We start from the raw sequence: 21,750 nt of genomic DNA, 5'->3' as shown, positions 1-21,750 counted from the left end.
GTATCCTCTAGAGACGAAGAACTAGTACTATAATCTTCTTTCTCGTAAGACTGATGCATGTGTGGATAGTAATTGGGCTCACCATGGTATGAACCATAACCTTGAAAAGGTTGGCGTTCCCAACTACTATTCCCACCATGGTCATAAAAATGATGATGTCCATAATCAAATTCAGGTCGATACTCATTGTATTGGCTTCTATCATACCAGTTTGACATTATTAATTGCAAGGGAATTCTACACAATCACAAACAAGGCTGACTCGACTCCACCAAAACAAACCTAAAGATTTCTAGCAAACAAAAAGCATGATGGCTCCACTTAGATTGTTTCTAGACCAGCTTCTATCTTTCGAAAGGGAATTCGTTGCAATTTGAGCAAACCCCTCTGGAATCAATCCGAGTCAAAGTAAGTTGAATTGAGGCGAGGGAAGCTCAGTGGAGCTTTGATACCCAAGGCCTCACCGCATTAGAAGGCGGCGCAGTCACGCATTCAACTCACAGAAACCATCATGAACTTTGGAGTGTGCTTAAAGAGCAACCAATATTTTTCGAACGAGTTTCCTATTAAGCTCGTTACCCTATCGGTCTCGTTCTATTCCAAATTTTAAGCTTGGGTTCGCGTTCGGTTTCATTTTCCTAAGGCGGGCAAGAAGAGAACGGTGATGAAATCCGAACCCTTATCTTGTTTAGGCCAGGCCTTGCCCTTTACTAGGAAAATAAAGACAGTCTGGTTCGTCCTCAAACAATTATCACCTTAAGGCAGACAGTAACCCGCTTGCAGGAGATTCGCGGTGTTTCGATTGGACTTACCTCCCGTACCAGACGGGCGATGAACCGTTGTCGTCGACTCGGGCCACGACTCCTATGCCGTGTGCGAACCCGAGGGGCCGAGACGATATAGTAATAGTCGTCCTTCCCTGCACACAGTTTAAATAATAATTTATTTTATTTTATTTTTTTAATAATAATACCCTTCCGTAGGGTTAAAAAAAATAAAGTCCAATTGTTTAAAGTCAAAAGTCCAAAATAAATAAAAAAAATACAGTTTTCCTCACACACTCTAAAAAAAAAAATTAAAAATTAACAATTAAATCCTAAAATTGTCCTTTTTTTTCTTCTCTTTTCGCTTTTCGCTTTAAGCTTTTTCCTCTCCAAGTCCTTAGTGCTCCACTTCGAACCTGTAAATCAAAGACAAAAAGACAAAGTAAAAAGGAACAAATAATAAAAAAAAAATAAACCTAAAAACTCGACCTAAGCACAAATCCGCGTCGGCGGCGCCAAAAAATGATTAAAAAAATTTCGTGGTTTTAGTAATGATGATAAGGGGTATCGTTCAAACTCGAACTTGTGAAGGTAATGGATTTTTAGATTTAAAAATATATATACAAATATTGATAAATTGGTAGAGAGTTACTGGGACTAAAGATTCGACCATTTTTCATTTTCAAGTGGTTCAGAATTTAACTCTAAGCGATTATAGTTCAAAACAAAACAAATATTAACTCTAGTTTATTGCCAAGATAGATTTTATAAAATATTACTTGTATTTCTTAAGCATGGCATATCAAAAATCCCGAGGACTAAGCATACTCCATCAAATGAAATCACAATTAATTAATTTAAAATCTTATTTCAATTAAAATTGGTGCAAAAAGTAAATAAAGAATTAATTTAAATTACCACATGGATGAAACACGGCCTCCTCCGTCGTCCCAGTGTTGGGTTTAGCTCATCATGGTGAAAAACCTCTCAAAATATTTCATTGATGCTCAAAAGTGTTTTACAATGAAGAGAAAGATAAGTAAATAGTATTAAACAGGACTATGCGACCCACAAAAGGCGTCCAAATTAAACGACACAAAAGAGGTGCTATTGTTACTGAATCTCTAAGACCCACACCTACGACCCACTTCTGTCAGTTCTTTCACTGTTGATAAACGACTGCTGCTGCGAGTCCGTTCTTCGTGTTCTTCATCTTCATCAATGGCAGCAGCAGCAGAGAGAAATCATGGTTCTCGATTCTGCAGCGTTCCTTCTCTCCTCCCAACTCTCGAAAGCCTTCCTTGTACCAATATACATCTATTTATACTCATAATCCTCATTTAATCCGTCCATATCTCCCAAATAATCTTCATTTATTAAAAATATTCTCCACGGCCAAAATTTTCATTTTTTTGATCTTCCACACGCATGCAGCTGTATTTTTTTCCTTATAAACCTTCTTCACGCTCCATATAATTGATTGAGTCAGCTAAGCACGTTCAGTACACGCTAAAAATCTTCTCCAAATCCCGTTGACGCGTGTTTCACCTTGTTTTCAACTCGTGGATTAAAACACGTTTTCCAGCCAAATTTGATCGATCAAAACACCCATGACAGCTAGTTTATGACATATCACAACTTTCCACAAAGTTTCAGCCATTTAATCTCTGTATAACACCTTCAAAAATTGATTGGAAAATCTACCAGAGTGTGAAGAAACTTTCCCGCCAAAAACAGAATTTGAATTTTGAGAAGAAAATGTCCTCCCCCTAATCCTGTACGGGTGTCCCTTTAGCAATTGGGGTGGAAATAGTAATTTTGGGGTGAAAATATTAATTTTTCTGGGTTCCTCCGGGACATTTCTGGGACGCTTCCGGTGCATTTCTGGGGTGCCTTCGGTACATTTCTCCGGGGTGTAAATCATCACTTTTTGAGCAACTCTTTCCACAGAAGGGTATTTTCTCCAAAAACACCTAAACAAACATAAAAACACCGTAATAAGAACAAATGCGTACTAACAAAATACACAAAAGAGATGAAAATAGACACATAAATGTGTCTATCAAATCTCATGTAACTACACAAGACATAATCGAAGCAAAAACGATTTGATTCACTCGAATCGGTTCATGAACTATATAGCCACGGTTTGCAATTTGCATTCCTTAGTTTATATAAGAATAAGTTCACAAACATCGTTTTTAGATATAACCTACTCAAGTTCGCGGACTGGGTTCGCGGACTTAAGTTCCCGGATGGAGTTCACAAACTCCAGCAGAATTTCTCGGGTCGAGAACTTCCGCCAGTTCGCGGACTAAGCTCACGGACTTAGCTCACGCCACTATTCCGGTTCTCTTGATCAACAAAGTTCGCAAACTTCAGTTCAAGGAATAAGGACTTATACATATATGTGTTTCCACAACAATTCTTATATCCTCCAGTGGTTATATTATCTAAACTCTCATTTCAATCGTTGAAATATTCTTAGAGGACGTTGATATTCTATAGTTGTTATTCACAAACTATTTTTCTTCAAAGTAAGGAATTTTCAAAGTGATTGAAACTTGTCATGACTTTCGTCACTAGGTAAAGATGAACTTGGCTAAAGCAAAAGCTTGCGAACACATATTTCGAGAAATAGAGAGGCGAGATAAACTCGGCTCGAAATAACAAATGTGTATAATCTAAGTCTATATAGCAAAACGACTTTTGTCTCAAGATATGAGATAAATACACTTTTGAGTGATATATAAGTGCAATTATCCACATACCTTTTAGTCGATAAAGATCCACCGGTTTCTTGAGTAGTCCTTCGTCTTGTATGATGATTTCCATGGAGTTCTTGAGCTCAACTACACTTTTTATCCTAGTCCGAGACCTTAGCTATATTAGACTAGAAACCAAGACTTTTAGTTTTGATCACTGACATTGACAAAGATGCTTGAGATAGCAACGCATGCGAGTTCGACCGAGCAACGCTCTAACAATCTCCCCCTTTGTCAATTTTAGTGACAAGACTATCAATACATATGAAATACAAAAAAATAAATAAATTAACTTTTGTAGCTCCTATTCCACATGCCTAATCTTCAGCATTACTTGAAATCTTCGTCATTTCCAAGTACTCCAATGATCCCAAAGGTTGTAAGTTCAGCATCATTATACAATGTCATAGTATCATTACACAATGTCAAAGTTCAATTGTATCACAACTTCAACAACAATACTATGGTGATATGTATCACCCCCCCTTAGTCAATACTCCATCTCACATGGAAACCACTCCCCCTTACATAATGATCCGAAAACCATATGTATTTGTAGTGTGAACTACATATTAATTCTCCCCCTTTTGTCAATAAAATTGGCAAAGGTACAAGAACGGGATCCTAATGAAATTTCCGAAAGGGACATTTCATGACCAAAAGAAAGAAACACATATCATCTTATTTAGATTCAATCATAAAGTCGAGGCTAAATGCATCATCAAGGAGTTTATAAAGATACAAGATAACCCCTATAATATTCCACAGCCGCACTCCCCACAAAGATTTGGCAATTAAGCAGAAGTTCAATTAAGAACTCTCCCCATAATATGTCATTCCCGAAAGAACAACAAGAGCGACCTTAATTTCTAAAGAAAAGAAGGATTTGTTTGGACATAACAAATCTCATACTAGTATGAATTTGAATCCAAAATACTTAATAAAATTAATCACAAGAGAACCCATGATTAATTTAATCGAAAATGCTCAACATAAGTGAAATTATGGAGACTCAAAAATATACAATTAGATTAATCACAAGAGAACCCATAATTAATCTAATCGAAATACACAACCAAACTAATCACAAAAGTAATCAATTTAATTGGTCATGCTCGACATAAGAAAACTTATGGAGCAACAAGTAAATAACCAAATAAGATGATTAATTTAGTTGAATATGCTCGACATAAAGTATCTCGCGGAACAACGACAAAGCTAATCATAAAAATAATCAACTTGGCCGTTTAGTGCTCAATATAAGACACTTTACGGAGCCTCACATTAATACATAAAAATATGGATCAGGGAGGATCAATACTGCGGAATACACAAGGATTCATTCTATTTTCCATCACTATTGGCATAACTTCAGTAGACATAATCCTTGCAAACAAAAGATTTTAACTTATCTTCCATCAATAATTGACATAATAGGCTTACCTTTTGTATTTGTCAAAAGTCTATTCGTTCTGTTATTAATATATGCATATCGACATACGAAAGACTTTACTTTTGACAAGGTATGGGACAATCATAGTTCACGGACGCAAACACACATATCCCATAACAATATTGCAATATAAAACCATAAGAATTAATACTACAAAAATCATCTTCCAAACAAATTTATAATTTAAATAAATAAATCTAAAAACATGAAGATGAAAACGTCGGACATAGCTATGTTTAATCACAATAATGGCTATTCCAAACTCTAGTTATTCTTCTAAAAAAACAAGAAAAAATAGAAGATTTACTAGGCAAATAGAGGAGAAAATAAAAGTTCGTTGAGAACCTCATATTTTTCAATGAATCCATCATAGAAGGTATCACTGATTTCCTTTATTCTCTTGACTGTAGACACACCATGTTCATGAGTTAGAACACTAACTTTGCGATCAACAACTCGAGCAAGCTGTCTAGCCTTGACGCAGTCCATGATGAGCTTTTTTTGATTCCGTATCAGAATATTCTAATTAGCAAGGATTTTGGCCTGACCATCCAAGAGTTGGTTTATTTGCAGTTGAAGATTTTCAAACTCGACCTTTGAATAGTTCTGGACACGAATTAAATCCTTGACAGAATCATCATTCCAGGAGTTGTGATCCTTTCTTTCAAGCATCTTCTTTAGAACCAGCTCTTGAAATGACTCACCTCCTTGAGCGTCTTCCTCCATATCAAGATGCACAATCTCTTGAGATTTTGTAGAGTTATCCATATAATTTTTGTTAGGGATGGAAAAGACACAATATAGAGTAATATATATGTGTATGTAAACAGGAGAAGGAAACTCTTGTTTTTGGAAGCCCTAAGAGCTCTCAAGAGGAGGATGCAGACGTTTGTGGACCGTCAGCACAAAAAAGAAAAAAAACTCAAACTGAAACAATATACAACATACTTGAGTATTTCTCAATAAATTTCCTTGCACCTCTCAAGTTAGAAACAAGGAAAAGAATACGTGGAGTCAGGTGGTAGAGTGGAAATTAATCCCACTATGATCATCGAGAAAGGAGTTCTATATATTGTTAGATCATAGCTCGGTCGACCTCGCATGCGGTGCTAAATCAAGCATGTTTGTCAATGTTAGTGATCAAAACTATGAGTCTTGATTTCTAGTCTACATAGCTAAGTCTCGGACTAGGATAGAAAAGTGTAGTTGAGCTTAAGGACTTCATGACGATTCATCATACAACGACGAAGATCTACTCAAGGAACCGTGGAACTTCATCAACAAAAAGGTATGTGGAGACTTGAACTTATCTATCACTCAAAAGTCTATCTATTCTATCTCATATTTCTTATGAGACAAAAAGTCGTATGATATATAAACTGGATCACACACATTTGACATTTCGATCCGAGTATTCACTACTTATCTTTTTCTCAAAATCGTGAGTTGGTAAAGCGTTTCGCTTTGATCAAGTTTATCTTCACCTAGTGACGAAAGTCATGAAAAGTTTCAATTACTTTGAGAATTGCTCAGATGTGAAACGGTATGTGAATAACGGCTATATAACGTCCTCTGAGAATGTCTCAATGATTGGAATGAGAGTTTAGATTACATAACCATGTATTCCTTAATCCGAAGTTTTCGAACTATGTTGATTGAGAGAAACCGGAGGAATTGACTTTGCCAAGTCCGCGAACCCAGTCCGCGAACTGACGGAAGTTCTCTTACCGAGAATTTCTGCTGGGATTTTCCAATAACTCGTTTGCGTGTTTAGTCCGCGAACTCAGTCCGTGAACCTAGTCCGCGAACTGGCGGAAGTCTCTTTGCCGAGATTTTCTGCTGATTTTGGAAACTCTGTCGGTTGCCTTAAGTTCGCGGACTTGTTTGTGAGCTTAAGTGGTTATGATCTAAAGATGTTCTCTGAACATAAAACTTAAATTACTAAGGAATGCTTTATGCAAACCGTGGCTATAAAGTTCATTAGACAATTCATCGAATCGAATCATCTTTGTTTCAATTGTGTCTTGTGTAGTTACATAAGATCTCAAAGCAATTGAACAACTCTCTAACTAGTTCATTTGAGTCAATTGAACTAGTTATGGTGAAGAAGAACTAGGTTAATATGAACTGCTCATATGGTTAACCTTTTGGGTTACTATGTTGAACCAACATACACGTACACGTTTGGGCATGGTTTTCACAAACCCAGTAAACGTCTACCCAAGTGCGTGTGACAAGCTATGTTTTAGATCTAAAGGTTGAGAAATATTAGCTTGAATCTAAATCAGGTTTTCATCTAACGGTGAATATGGATTGCTTTGTAACTAAGGCAAAATCCTGATTTGAAGGCTATATAAAGGAGACATCTAACATTGTGTAAAACTAATCCCCACACGTCTGTGTGATACTAGTGCGCTCGCTAGAGTCGATTCTCCTTTAACCTTTGGTTTTCTTCTCTAAAACCAGGTTAACGACTTAAAGACTTCATTGGGATTGTGAACCAGACCGGTACTACTTTTATCGTAGTTGTGTGATCTGATCTTGCATCTTCTATCGTACGAGTAAAATATTTGATTGGCTTGAGATCGTGATATTTCTCCGATAGACAAGATAAACAAGTCACAAACATCTTTGTCTCACTGTTTGTGATTCCTCGACAAACCGCTTGTGTAGTCAAGAAGGATTGTTGAGAGGTGATTGATTAATCTAGGTTGTTCTTCGGGAATATAAGACCGGATTATCAATTGGTTCCTGTTCACCTTGATTTTATATATTAAGACGGAACAAAACCTAGGGTTATTCTGTGGGAGACAGATTTATCCTTTTATAGACTTTTTTGTGTGAGACAGATTTGTTTGTTATCAAGTCTGCGATTTTGGGTTGCAGCAACTCTTAGTTGTGGGTGAGACCATCTAAGGGAATCAAGTGCGCAGTATCCTGCTGGGATCATAGGCGTAGGAGTACAACTATACCTTGAATCGGTGGGAGACTGATTGGGGTTCAAGTATAGTCCAGTCCGAAGTTAGCTTGGAGTAGCCTAGTGTCTGTAGCGCCTTAATACAGTGCGTATTCAATCTGGACTAGGTCCCGGGGGTTTTCTGCATTTGCGGTTTCCTCGTTAACAAAACTTCTAGTGTCTGTGTTATTTCTTTTCCGCATTATATTTTTTATATAATTGAAATAATACAGGTTGTGCGTTTAAGATCAATTGGAAATCCAACCTTTAGTTGTTGATTGATATTGATTGATCCTTGGATATTGGTCTTTGGTACCGTCCAAGTTATCCCTTGTGTTTGATTAAAGATTCGGTATTGTTTTAGCTTGAGTAAGTCAAAACAAGTGAGTGATATTGACTCCTTGAGATACTTTAATCTAGATTGAGTCTGACTGTCTAGTTGATTCTCTAGCAAAGTATTTCAGAGTTAGTCCATACAGATTGCTAAGCGAAATATTTGGTGGTGTTGTTAGACCCCCGCTTTTTCAATTGGGATTTCAGTTTTTTCCAAACATCGTAGTAGATTGCCTCCAAAAGTTTTGTGGTATAGGATTTCCTCATGAAATACGAATCTTTTGGATTTCTGTTTCAACTTGGCTGCATCCTTTTTGTTGGCAGGTAGCACACTATCGCGAAGATAATTGATGTGTGGTTCTCGCCAGTTGGTGGGCCCGGAGATGCGTATAAAATTAAGCGTAATAAAACGCGGGCCTCCAAGTTTTTGGCGCCGTTGCCGGGGATTGGTGCTGTGTTTTTCTTGTGTTTTATTAGCTATTTTTGCATTTCACTGCATAGCATTTGCATCTGCATCTGCTTCACTTCATTTGCTGTTGGACCTGCTGTTCTGAACCTGTTTTTCCTCTGCTGGGACGCCACCAAGGAAAAGAACCAAAGCCCAACTGGGTTTTTGCAACAATATCAGAGCAGCTGGGCTGTGCTTAAAAGGTAACCCATTTAAGAGAACCCGAATTGTGGGCTTCCAATTTTTTTAATTGTGGGCTTGTAATATTAAAGCCAATTTTTGGGCTTCTCTTATTTTCTGTTGGGTTTGTAATAATTTATTTGTGGGCTTGTTTGTTTAATTTGTGGGCTTGTATTTAATTTTTGTGAGCTTGTTTAATTTGGACTTGTATTTTGTATTCTGGGTTTTTAAACCCAGCTGAGCTTGTAACCGATCACGCTAGTTGAACTCGTTAGTGGGCCGAGTACCCAAATTCTAGGCCGAGATTTTGGACTCAGTTCCACCAAAAGTTTTCAACCAAGCGGAGCCAAAGCAAACAAAACAAACAGTGGGCTTGCTCCCATTCAAAAACCAAATTTTATTTTCTTTTTAAAAAAAAAAAAAAAAAAAAAAAAAAAAAAAATTTTCTTTTGCTCCCATTTTAAAACCAAATTTTACTTGCTCCCATTTTAAACCAAATTTTTTCTTCTTTATCCCATTTAAACCAAAAGTTTTATTTTACTCCCATTTCAAAACCAAATTTTCAAATGTCTCCCACCAAAACCAAATTTTTCCCAAAAATCCAAACCCTTTAAAAACCAAATTTGGCTTTGTACATTTACTTAGCTTTTGAGCCAATCATGTCTGGATTTTGGTCTGCTCCTGGGGATGGAAATAAAACTCTTAGAGAACTTGCTTATGGGCATGTGCCACGTTATGAACCTTCCACGGACCATGATGTCAATAGTCATAGGAATTATTATGGACATTTTCAAAGTCCCGAGCCGCAATACATGAACCCTAATGACTATTCATACATGCATCATTCATCGCAACGTGAAAATGAACATTTTGCTAGTGCCTCACTCACACAATCATCACTTATGGATCAAATAGAAGCTCGAATCACAGCTTTAGAAATGCAATCACATGAGGAATCTTCACATCTAATTTTCTTAGGCAACCTGAAATCTATGCATGTCCCGCATGTGGTAGTTTAGACCACCCTGTTGAGCATTGTCATATTTTGCATAATTTTAGGCAATCTAGAGAAAATCCAATGTATGAAATGCCCATAAATTGTGAGAATGGTAGTCATTGGGACCATAATCAATCCTTTGAGGGTTGCGATCAATATTTTGTAAACCCTAATGACCATGCACACATGTACCATTCACCACAATTTGAACATGAAGAATTTTGTACTCCCATGAATTTAGACTCCACCACAGAAGCTTTAAGACTCTGTAAGCAAGACTATGATAGATCTACATCACGAATTCATGCACATTTAGATCAGATTTTGCTTCACCGACAAAAGGAGGAAATTCATGAGGAAATGTATGTTGTCCCTAATGAAGTGTCTAGTCCCATTCATGTAAATAATGTTGAATATGAACCTAATTTAGAGGAACATGAATCGACTAATGACACCACCACTGTTAATGAGGACCAATATGCATGCTACCATGATGATGATTATGATGATATATGATATGTTAGAAGAACATGAAAATATTGTGGAACCTGTTGGTTCAATAACATATGGCTTCTCGCCCTCGACCTTCATGAATGTTGTTCTTTCTAATACTCATTGTAATTCATATGATTTTGATATTGACATGGGATTCGTACAATTATTCTGTGAAGATGAGCATGACATAGGAATAGTTGAATCTTCTGTAGACACTAATATGCATGAAAATATATTTGATGTGTCTGATTCTCTACCTAGGTCACATTGTGATATTTCTCCTGATTTGCCGATGCATGAAATAAATTTTTGATGATGTTGATGATCTGATTGTGATCTTGCCAATTTGATTGATGATTGTGAGCATGATGTGACAGTGTAGATGATTAGGAGATTTTGATTTGATTGATAATGACGCACCTATTCTCCTACATGAGTCACAATCTGTTGGCCTTCCACCCAACCTAGATTTGGTTTGTACCAATATTGTAAAACCAATTTTTCTGAGAATGCCCAACTAGGTTTGGAACTGTGTGCTTCCCAAGTCCTTTGGACTATTTTGCTTCTAAATATAATACATTTGAGGAACCACAGTTGGAATTGCATGTTTGCCCGTCCCTAGCACAGTTCATTTCGAGCTAGACCTTTGCATGATGAACCCCCGAAACTGCGCGATTTTGTTTTCAAAATTATATCTTCTGTAAAATCCAGGTTTGGGGGTAGCTCATTTTGTTTCACAGTTTCACTTGCGTTTCTTTCTTTTATTATTGTGTGAAGCTGTTGAAACCGCTACACTTTTCTTTTGGGTTGATCCTCAACTCTTTAGATTGTTAGTGTATGGTGAATTTTTTGTATATAATCCAGTAGATAAAATTTTAAAAACCCTTTTGTTCCTTTTGTATATATTTTGCTAATCCAATATGATCTCGGCTGAAATATGTTGGATTTTTGCCTTGAATAACGGAGTTTTAATTCTGCTTTCGCCGAAATAGGGTATTCTCTCTCCTTTTACTCTACTCAGCATGTCCCTTTCCATATGTTGCATTTTAATTCTTTCCATATTTTGAAACATTGAGGACAATGTTTAGTTTAGGTTTGGGGGTATAGAGTAGATACCATGATAATTTGCCATAATTGAAAACGAACTCCTTCTTCTTTTTGAAAAAATTGAAAAATTCCAAAAAAATTGAAAAATCAAAATAAAAAATTAAAAAATTAAAAAAATCATAAAAATGGAGCTCATTTACCTTGAAATGTTGACTCTTGTGCAAATATGTAATTATTAGGAGTCTTAGTCTAGATATTTAGGCACCCTGATTCTAGCACAATTCACATAGTGATAAGAAATTTGCACGCGCACGATCTACCAATACATGTATGGCCTCGATCTTCAAGGTGTTTGATAGGAAGTTACGATTGCCAATCACTTTAGAATACTGAACGAAACTTGACTAGCTTGTTCTTTGGTTGGTTGGGATAGAAGGTGGAGGTTACATTAAGAAAGACAACCATCGAATTTAACTGGGTGCATCAAAAAGGGCTACCTCTTGCAAAGTGTCATGTAATTTTTGTTTCCTTTTGTATATGTATCAAAAGTGTTTCCTTTTCCAAAAAAAAGAAAAAAAAGAAAAAAAAAAGAAAAAAATATCAGAAAAATACAAAAAAATCAAGTATTTATCAATTCCATTCTCTCTTGTTCCAAAAATAAAAGAGAATAGTCAATGTAAATAAGAGTCATGTAAATAGTCATCTTTTGTTGTTTCATTGTAATAAGCAAGGAGGGTGTATGCCATTGATGTACAACGCGAGTAATTGTGAAATACCTCCAACTCATTCACAATTCTCGTAAAGTCCGGACAGCTAGCTAGATTTCGACCTCAGTTCTTAGCCTGAGAAACTATCTCTTGGTGATTAGTAGTCATAACTTCAGATCTTTCTTTACACATGTGTAGATACACTTTACACTCTTATCACATGTCTTTTTTTGTTATCAGTGCTAGGATTGTGCCTTCGATAGCTAGATTGACATCTCCATTTTGCTGTGAGCTTAAACTGTTTTGCACATGTCACATTTGATGGAATCTGAGCTTATATTTTGACCTAGAACTTTGTAGGTACGTTCTAAGCAAACCTTCACGAGACTTCAACTCGTCCACTAGGGACACTTAGTGGTTTAAAAGGCTTAGTGCATACGCTAAATGCATTCGAGAGACCAGCGACAGTGGTATAGTTAGGATTTCCTTAATTTTGTTTTACTTGAGGACAAGTAAAATTCAGGTTTGGGGGTATTTGATGAGTGCCTAATATTGTATATATTTATCCCTTTTTGTTGGCATTTAACTCATCTTTTGTGCATTAATTCTACATTTTATCCCATATTCTGTATATTCATTGTTTTCAAGAATAAATATTTTTCTTACTTAATTTTGCATTTTTAGGTAATAAATAAAGTCTGGATGAGTTGCGGAGCGAAAAGAGCAGAAAAGTAGTGAAAAGCCGGGAGAAATCACGCAAGGAAGCCGCGAAGAATGGTGCGCACAACCTCATTTTCTACACACAAAAACGCCTCCGTTCTCAGCCATCAGATCAGTTCTCAGAAGCATCTGACGGTCGCTCCTTCATAGAGCATCAAAATCTGAAGTCTCTGCCAAGCACCACAGCGCTGAAATTCCATATTTGAATCCAACGGTTGCTCCCTTGCTGTTCATCGAAGTTTGATATCTCCGCCTTACACTACAACACCTAACCTAATCTAGCACCGTTCGTTTCGTTGTATCCCTTCATCCGACGGTCGATCCTCGCTCGCCTCCGCATCACCGTCCGATCTACCTACCAGCTCCACATCTCTCGGCTTAGTCTCGCTGAACATCAAAAATCGATGAACTCGCCTCACACCAAAACAACCCTAGGATATATAACCCAAAAAAATGAAGAAACCCTAATATTTTCACTTCTCCTTCTCTTTCTTCCTCTCTGCCCGTACCACCTTCTCCACCGAACACCATGTCCGCCACCGTACACCACACCATTTCTCCCCTAAACCTACCTTCACATACCCTTTCCTTTCACTCTCTCTAGCCCTCTATTTTAATGATTTCACACCATAACCCTAGGTGATAAATCATTAAAACAGATGAGTCTAGAGAACAAAATAGAGCATGGGAATGGAGTAGGAGCAGAGAAGAAGCATGGGTCGACATTTTGAAGCTGTTTTGTCACGTCATTTAGGTGAAGTTTCAAACCCTAGAAAAATTAGGGTTTTCAAAATTAGGGTTCTGCTTACATTTTTTTTGTATAAATAGAAGAGATGGGTATGGTGTAGAAGGTGTTCTTGGGCTAGCCGAGATTCCCCCAAAATTGGGTTAGTTTAGGTTTAATTTCAGTTCTTAAATTTCAATTAAATTTCAATTTAGGTTTTGCAATTTACATTCCCTGTTTAGTAGTTTAAATGTTTGTTATGTTCCTGTTAATGTGCTTGTTTTAATTTCATTTATTTTCATATCCTGTTAATGTTCCTGTTAAATGTGCATAATCCTGTTAGTATCCTGTTTAGGTTTAATTCCATGTTAGTTCACTGTTAATGTTAGTTTAAATGCTCACTGTTAGAATTAATTCACTGTCATGTAATGTTAGTTTTTGGCGAAAACTTGGCAGGCCTCAAAGATGGGTATAAAAATGAAGCGTAATAAAAACGCGGGCCTACAGTAATACCGCAAGTGCACGGTCGTCTGTTGTAGCTCGTGCAAGTACGGGTCGATCCACAGAGATCGGGTGTGTTTTGTAGTGTTCTAGCTATTTGGGCTCTAAATTGCTATTGGGCTTAGTGGGTTTGTTTGGATTAACTGTGAACTTATGGGCTTTTGGTCTTTAGAGTTGCACTGGGCTTTGGCCTTAAACTTAGGCTTGGGCTGAACTGGGCCTCAGAGTTGAGTTCAGGCTTTTGGATTAAGCCCACAGTTGAATGGTTTGAGCTGGGCCTTTGCTTGGAAAGTGAACTATTACAGTGGGCTTTATTAATGACTCTGGGCTTCAGCAGTCTTTGAAATTGCACTGTGGTCTTAGCTGAGCCAAGCTCAGTTGCAGCAGCAGCAGCAGTAGAACTTAGGCCTTGACCAGCTGCAGCAACAGCAGGGGAAGCAACAGCAGGGGAAGCAACAGCAGGGGAAGCACAAGCAGTGGAAGGAAAGCAATGCAGCAGTGCAAGGCAAGTGCACAGCAGCAGGGGAAAGAAAGCAACAGCAACAGAACAAGGCAATATAGCAAAGGGAAAGAAACAGGGGAAAACAAGGCAATGAATGCAATAAAGAAAACAAGCAGAGAACAATGCAAAATGAACCAAGGCCTAAGCCAAGGGCAGGGATGATAGTGAAACTGAAATGGTGACAATGCAAGGCCAAGGGAAGAATACAGGCATACAAATAGAATGGGAAGAGAATTAGCTTGCTAAGAGCACTAATTTCTCCCAATGCTCAATCAACACATTGCATCCTAAGCATACAAAAATGGAATGGCAAGATAATCAGCTTGCTATGAGCACTGATTTCTTCCATTACTCAATCAATTCAGTGCTTCAAAGGCTTCTAGCCTAGCATTCCATCAAACTAACATTACATGACAGTGAATTAATTCTAACAGTGAGCATTTAAACTAACATTAACAGTGAACTAACATGGAATTAAACCTAAACAGGATACTAACAGGATTATGCACATTTAACAGGAACATTAACAGGATATGAAAATAAATGAAATTAAAACATGAAATTAAAACAAGCACATTAACAGGAACATAACAAACATTTAAACTACTAAACAGGGAATGTAAATTGCAAAACCTAAATTGAAATTTAATTGAAATTTAAGAACTGAAATTAAACCTAAACTAACCCAATTTTGGGGGAATCTCGGCTAGCCCAAGAACACCTTCTACACCATACCCATCTCTTCTATTTATACAAAAAAAATGTAAGCAGAACCCTAATTTTGAAAACCCTAATTTTTCTAGGGTTTGAAACTTCACCTAATTGACGTGACAAAACAGCTTCAAAATGTCGACCCATGCTTCTTCTCTGCTCCTACTCCATTCCCATGCTCTATTTTGTTCTCTAGACTCATCTGTTTTAATGATTTATCACCTAGGGTTATGGTGTGAAATCATTAAAATAGAGGGCTAGAGAGAGTGAAAGGAAAGGGTATGTGAAGGTAGGTTTAGGGGAGAAATGGTGTGGTGTACGGTGGCGGACATGGTGTTCGGTGGAGAAGGTGGTACGGGCAGAGAGGAAGAAAGAGAAGGAGAAGTGAAAATATTAGGGTTTCTTCATTTTTTTGGGTTATATATCCTAGGGTTGTTTTGGTGTGAGGCGAGTTCATCGATTTTTGATGTTCAGCGAGACTAAGCCGAGAGATGTGGAGCTGGTAGGTAGATCGGACGGTGATGCGGAGGCGAGCGAGGATCGACCGTCGGATGAAGGGATACAACGAAACGAACGGTGCTAGATTAGGTTAGGTGTTGTAGTGTAAGGCGGAGATATCAAACTTCGATGAACAGCAAGGGAGCAACCGTTGGATTCAAATACCATCTAATCTGAAGGCTTGGAATTTCAGCGCTGTGGTGCTTGGCAGAGACTTCAGATTTTGATGCTCTATGAAGGAGCGACCGTCGGATGCTTCTGAGAACTGATCTGATGGCTGAGAACGGAGGCGTTTTTGTGTGTAGAAAATGAGGTTGTGCGCACCATTCTTCGCGGCTTCCTTGCGTGATTTCTCCCGGCTTTTCACTACTTTTCTGCTCTTTTCGCTCCGCAAGTCATCCAGACTTTATTTATTACCTAAAAATGCAAAATTAAGTAAGAAAAATATTTATTCTTGAAAACAATGAAAATACAGAATATGGGATAAAATGTAGAATTAATGCACAAAAGATGAGTTAAATGCCAACAAAAAGGGATAAATATATACAATATTAGGCACTCATCACCAGTCCCCAGCATAGCCAACATTAAAAACCTCCAATTGATGTGGTGGCGACTGACAGCTAGAGTAAAAACCTTGGAACGATCGGGATTGAGTCTCCATATCCGACCAGTAGTATCCAAGGCGTTGAAGACGTCGGTAAAGCGTTACTACCAACATTTTTCCGCAGATCTCGCTGTGAATACGGTTAAGTTGTAGTTGTGCTTCATCGTCTCCAAGACACCTTGACAAAGACCCATCTGGATTCCGGTGGTATAACACTCCATGAAGCATGAAAAAGCTTTGCAGGGTTTTGAGACTGACCTTTCCTTGGGAGAGCGAACTATTTAGAATCTTTAGATTGTGAGAGCCATGTTGACGCCACAGTCCGTCTCCTTACGGTCAAGGTTTCTTCTGATCCTTCGAATTGCAGCTTCAAGGATAATGTGGCTAGGGAATCGACGTGTTTGTTGTTATTGCGGTCAATATGGGTTATGGTTGTATCACCAAAGTAGTTCAATAACTTTTATGCCCCGGATATATAGGGGTCTAGCGTCACCTCCTTGAGTGATTATACTCCATTCATCTGATTGACCAGCAACTTAGAGTCGCCTCTTACTTCTAGGTGTATGGCTCCTGCTTGTTTGGATAGCGACAATCCTATGAGGAAAGCTTCGTATTCTGCCTAATTGTTGGTGCACTGAAAGTAGAGCTTGAAAGAATGTGAAAAGACTTCGCGCCGTTGGAGACACTAGAATTATACCCGCTCCTCCAGTATTATTACTAGGAGTAGCAGAACCTTCGAAATATAATAGCCACGCTTCCTCTTTGACAAAAGAGATTTCTGGAAATTCCCAAGGAAGGTTTTCATGCAATGTGGTAGTTACTTCTCCTGGGAATGCCACTTTTCCTTTGATAGCTTTTGGAGGAGCGCACGTTATATCAAACTCTGACGTTTGTAGCAGCCATTTGGCCGGTCTGCCTATCAAGGCCGGTTTTGAGAGTAAGAACTTGATACGGTAAGCTCTGGATATTAACACCACTTTGTTCGACAGAAGATAATGTCTGAATTTCTGCACAACGTGAACTAGGGATAAACATGCTTTTTCTGCTTTGGGGTACCTGAGTTCAGCATCCCTCAAAGTATGAATGAAGTAGTATATAGGGTGTTCAATCCCTTCATCATCCTCTTGGGCAAGGAGGGCCCCGACAGCAGCATTACTAGAGGAAGTGTAGAGGCATAGCGGTGTTCCTTGTATGGGAGATTTCATAACAGCAGGTAATGACAATATTTGTTGGATCTTTCGAAACGCTTCTTGTTGCTTTGTGCTCCAAATGAAACTTGCTCCATTCTTCAGCAGGGGAGTGAATGAAGCGATAAGCTGAGCCAAACCAGGTGTAAAATGTCGGATGTAGTTTACCTTTCCCATGAAGCTCTGGAGTTCTTTCACATTTTGTGGAGGAGACATCATGAGAATATCTTGGGTTTTGGTTGGGTCGACCTTGATTCCTTCAGAGGTGACGTGGAATCCCAAAAATTTGACGGAAGAGACCCTGAAAGCGCATTTCAGAGGGTTCATCTTCAACTTGTACTCGCGACACCTTTCGAACACTTGTCGTAAAACGTCTGTATGGGCTGCTCGAATCTTTGACTTGACCACTATGTCATCTACGTAATCTTTGACTTTTTTGTGCATCATATCATGAAAAATTGCAGTCATGGCGCATTGGTAGGTAGCACCAACATTTTTCAAACCGAAAGGCATCACAATATAGTAAAAGTTTCCGAGAGGAGTTCGAAAAGCTGTCTTACTTGCGTCGTGTTCATACATCTTTATCTGGTTGTATCCGTTGTACCCATCCATGAAAGATAACATGCCATGTGCGCTGGTAGCGTCTACTAGCATGTCAATGTTGGGAGGGGAAAATCGTCCTTTGGGCAGCATTTTTTCAGATCTCTGAAATCAACACAACACCTGATTTGGCCACTTTTCTTCTTTACAGGAACTACGTTGGCTAGACAGGTAGGATGATGAATGGGCTTGATGAAGCCAGCAGTCAGCAGCTTTTGAATCTTAGTCTTGAAATGCTCCTCCACATCGTGACTGAACTACCTTGGAGATTGCTTGATCGATTTGGATCCAGGTATTATATGTAGATGATGAGTGACCAGTTTTTCATCTAAGTCGGGAATTTCCTCGTATGTCCATGCAAATATGTCTTGATATTCTTTGAGAAGATTCACGAGCTTTGTGCGTTCGTCCGCACATAGAGTCGAACTGATTGAGATAGGTCTTGGAGATTCTTCATCCCCGATGTTGATGACTTCAAGTTCATCAGTTGTTGAGTTGGTGTCGTCCTGTAACTGTCGCGGAGCATCTGGTACTTCTTCTTGCATCCTTTCACTGTTGTTGCATTCTATTGGGCGGAGAAACTGAGTAATAGCCTCCCCTTCTAATTGCTAACAATGATGACGGTATACAGTTTTTCCTTTCTGATCACGACTCGCCATAAAGGTCCGTTCCCTCTTAGTATGGAGTTGAGCCTAGCTTTCATTTGATGAAGAAGAGTTAGTGCGTCCTGTTAGCGGAATTTTACTACAAGACTTTGCATCTCTGCTCAATGGAAGCCGGTCTTCTTCTTCGATCGACGACCATGCGGGGAGCGGAGTGTAGTAAACCTTGTTTGATGAACCTTGTGGATTCTCCTTTTGGTCGAACAGTTCCACACCGCAAATTAGTGCATAAGGAGACGATGACGCAGGGATGCGAACAACTTCTTCATTCAGCATGGTTTTCAGGCATTGGTGATATGTTGAGGGGATGATCTTATTATCATGAAGCCATGGTCTCCCTAGTATCATATGGTAGTCTGGCTCATTCTCTATCACTTCGAATTTTACTTTTGATTGGAAAGGTCCTACTGATATATTCAAATTAACATACCCGTACGTGCTGGTCTGGTTTCCTTCGAAGTCCATCATCATGGTAGGCTGTCGTATGATTTTGTCTGGTCGAACCTGTCTGTCCTGAGAGTTTTAAGAGTAATGACATTCGAGGATGCTCGCGTGTCAATAAGAGCCCTTTTAAATTCTGAATTGTTGATGCAATGCAGTAACATGCAGGGCCCTATTGTGACCTTCCTATGCCATCATGTCGTCTTCAGTAAACGTGACATTATTTATGGACATTTCTGATGTTTTTAGGGCTTGATTGCGTGAAGGAGCCAAACATGCGTCTAGAGCTATCTGATTGATTGCAACAAACGTCTCCACTCGTTGATCCTTTGAGAGGTGTAAAAGCTCACACAAACTTTCCACTAGAGAAGCCGCCTCCTGGTCCGCTGGCCGTTGGTTGGTGGTGAAGCTATTGATTTGAGGACGGTCATCGGTTGAAGAGTTAGTCCTCATTGTTGGAATCTCCGGAGCGGGGAAGCCGCTTAAATCCGATGTCAGCTTGACGAGGAAATTGATTATGTCCTCTATTGTCTCTTTCATCACGTCCATGTTCCTCGTGTGTATTTCTTGTACTCGAGCCAATTCTACCAGGGTCAGAGTTTCTCCATTGGTTGTGCGATCAGGGAGTGTTGGATGGAGGAGCATCTTCGCTCGAAGGATTCTGCTCGGAGTTTGGAGTTGAATTGATCCTAAGACCAACCATATGAATGTGATAAAATTGAAATGAAATTTGAAAATTTATCTTGCTACCGAGAGATTAATCTCCCACTGTGGTCTCCAGTTGTTTTGGGATAAAAACTGATTCTGCTATTTTTGGTAAATTTGGGTGTGTTGATGAGAAACGAATTCAAACCCTAAACAAATGTACTGCACGAGAGTACTTTTAGATTCGAGAGATCAATCTGTAAGACCCTGGCCTAAACCAAGAAATGGTCGTTCCAGATTCAATTCGATCACAAGGTGAAGGAGAAGGTTTGATCTTAGGGAGGGAAGCGAAGAAGGTGTTTAAGATCAAAATGTTGAAATATGAAGGTGTGGCTATTTTATGACTTGTATCAGAAAAATTGTTTCTGGCTACTTGTATTGATAACACTTGTGTTCTCTGTCGAAATAGGTTCAAAACCTATTTATACAAGTTATTTAAGCGCAACCCTGATCTCGTAGGAAGTGGAGAAGATTAATTAGTGGAGTAATGGGGTTGTGTAAGAGGTGGTGATCATCACACGGTCACATCTTAACTCACTACTCACATTGTTAACCGTTCGTCCTTTCCTGACACGTTCTCGTAATGGGGGCATTGCACGCCGCGCGTTGTAAACCGCCAGACCAATACCCCAGTGAGTATCCCCCAGTTTGTGACATGTTTGATGTCTCGAGTGAATGGGTCAAGTCACTTGACTTGCCGCTAAAATCAGCACATAGTGCTTTTAGGTTAAATAACAAATAATTTGTAAAACCAATATTTATAAAGCATTGCTTATAATCGATGTATCTAAAGTATCGCTTTCGAATAAGCAGCTGAAAGTTATCGATGTGTTAGAAGCATCGTTGTTTTTGAGCTCGATCGAATCAGTCACGGATTGAGCGTCTTAAAAGCAGTATGACCGGCCATCTTTGGGTAATCGTTTGAGGACCCTATGGTCGAGCTGCCACTTGTTCGATCGCTCCCTGTGGATGAGGGATGGCCGGTATTGACAATGCTACATTGCTAGTTTTCTAAAAATAAATCTACACCATCCAACTAGGCTGGCGAAGTTGCATTTGCATACTGCCGTTAACGCAACTTTAGGTTTTATGGGGTCGCACGGCCAACCTTTTTTGGACGAGAAATTCGAGGCGTTGAGGGATCATTCAACCAGGTCCATAGACCATGCACAAATGTGCGTTGCCGGTGAGTACGCTGACATCTGCTGGGCCACCTAAAATTACATCTAAGCCACTCAATTCGGCTGGCGAAGATGGATAGTCGTGACCGATTTGCGGTGGTAACATATTGCCGCAAACACCAATTAGGGTTTTAAAACGACCATTCTATCCTAGTTCGATCGAACGACTTGATGCATTAAGGACTTGTCGTGGGTAGGTCGATCGACTAAGGAAGGATTTGGGCCGCCAATGAATACTTTGGTACTTCTTCGATCGTTCTATATGCGATCTACACCGTCCAACTAGGATGGCTAAGTTGGACGGATGTGATGCGTTTTGAGACTGTTTTTGCCGGTCTCAAACTCGTTTGAGATATTTTATACAGCGCGAATGCCCATGTTTGGGTCGGTGTTCGAAGCACTTTTGAATGAGGAAGATAAGACTCGATCGACGAGGGCACTAGTGGGCCCGCCGGTGGTCACTACGGTGATTTCCTAGTTTCGCTAGGAGTAGTCTAAGCTTGTTAAATCGTGCAGCCAAATTGTGTGGCGGTGATTATCTTTGAGACTGATATGAACAGTCTGGA

This window comes from Papaver somniferum, unplaced genomic scaffold (assembly GCF_003573695.1).
Source record: "Papaver somniferum cultivar HN1 unplaced genomic scaffold, ASM357369v1 unplaced-scaffold_57, whole genome shotgun sequence".
NCBI lineage: Eukaryota > Viridiplantae > Streptophyta > Magnoliopsida > Ranunculales > Papaveraceae > Papaver > Papaver somniferum.
The sequence above is the reverse complement of the archived record's forward strand: the minus strand, read 5'-3'. Positions refer to the sequence as shown.